The sequence below is a fragment of the Microcaecilia unicolor genome, chromosome 4 (genome assembly GCF_901765095.1).
Source record: "Microcaecilia unicolor chromosome 4, aMicUni1.1, whole genome shotgun sequence".
Taxonomy (NCBI): domain Eukaryota; kingdom Metazoa; phylum Chordata; class Amphibia; order Gymnophiona; family Siphonopidae; genus Microcaecilia; species Microcaecilia unicolor.
The window spans coordinates 169175114-169176301 of NC_044034.1; the positions used below are offsets into that span (position 1 = coordinate 169175114).

The 1188-nt window shown below is 47.5% G+C and overlaps 1 protein-coding gene across 7 annotated transcripts in view; it reads right to left on the bottom strand.

Annotated features, from left to right (window-relative positions):
• The window catches only part of LOC115468855 (CUGBP Elav-like family member 1), a 105023-nt gene extending 104607 nt beyond the window's left edge, over positions 1-416 (bottom strand). For 3 of the 7 annotated variants that reach the window (XM_030200934.1, XM_030200936.1, XM_030200933.1), the window contains exon 1: positions 1-415. This exon is cut by the window's left edge and continues 28 nt beyond it. The gene's annotated coding sequence lies outside the window, so the exon portion shown is untranslated. The other 4 variants (XM_030200938.1, XM_030200939.1, XM_030200935.1 and 1 more) reach the window with 3 other exon arrangements.
• Between the last annotated feature and the right edge of the window lie 772 nt (positions 417-1188).

Genomic DNA, 1188 nt, shown 5'->3' on the forward strand with positions numbered 1-1188 from the left:
GATGTCTCCGCCGCCGTTTCCCGGGAGACGCTCCTTTGCAGCTCGTACCGCCTCCGACTCACGCACTCCGTCGCTCGGCTACTAGGAGAGTCTCCAAAATGGCGGCACTTCCGGCATAGCCACACGGGAGCTTCCACGCTGAGGGGGAGGGGACCATGAAACTGAGTGAGCAGAGCGGAGAGACGGCGGTAGGGTTTTCAATTTCAACCTCCACAACACGAACAACAAATGGCTGCGCAGGAGCCGGACGGACCTGGTAAAACAGATTCTTTCAGGAACTTGCCCATGTGGACGAGCACAATTCGTCTTTGTGCCTTGGGTACGAAAACAGCGGGAAAAAAGCAGAAGAACTTGGTCGACCACCAGCGAGTGAGCAGTTGAACGTCGCAGCAGGGCAAGGACTGTTTCCCCCATCACTATTCGCGCCTCCCTGCTTTTGAACTAGTAGTAACTGAGACTTGACCAGACACATCATTTTTAATGGTTGACACCTCTACAAATCTGACGATTACTGCAATTTTTCATCTGTACAGTTACCTAGGCTTAAGTATCAGTTCTCCTTGGGCTGGATTTACTAAAGTGTGTTATATTGTGTTAGCCCTAGCTAATGCAAAAAAAAAAAAAAAACTGCTTAAAGAACACATTTTATTATGGTTTAGCATAGTCCTTTTTAAGTATATCTAATCCAGGCATATGTTGTTCCCAGATGCTTTCTTTCGATTTGCTACTTATCAAGGAGCAAGTTTAAACTGCCTAACTTACCTGTTTGAAGCCCCGTATGAAAAAGTTCTTGCCCTGCTGATTACTTTTTTTTTTCCTTACAGAATTAGACCTTATTCAATAAAGCATTTTCCCCCCTACAGATTAAGTGTGGGCAGGCAGGCTGGCTGGCTGGCTTAACCTGTGGACAGGTGAGGCTCTAGGCCAGGGTGCCAGAGAACAAGAGCACGAAATGCCTGAGCCTGTGATCGTCACTGGCCCTATAGGTTAAACTGACCCAGAGCTTAGCTGGTAGCATTGCATGTGTAGAGGAAAAAAGAAGAGCCATCAGCCCCCTTTCTCTCTCGTCTCAGGTCATCTTCCCTCATCTAACTTTTAAAGACAGTTTTCCTCTTCCAAACACAGACAGCGTATAACTTAACGCTACCTGCATCAACCCCAGCATCTTCCTTCTGCCATGCCCCAACA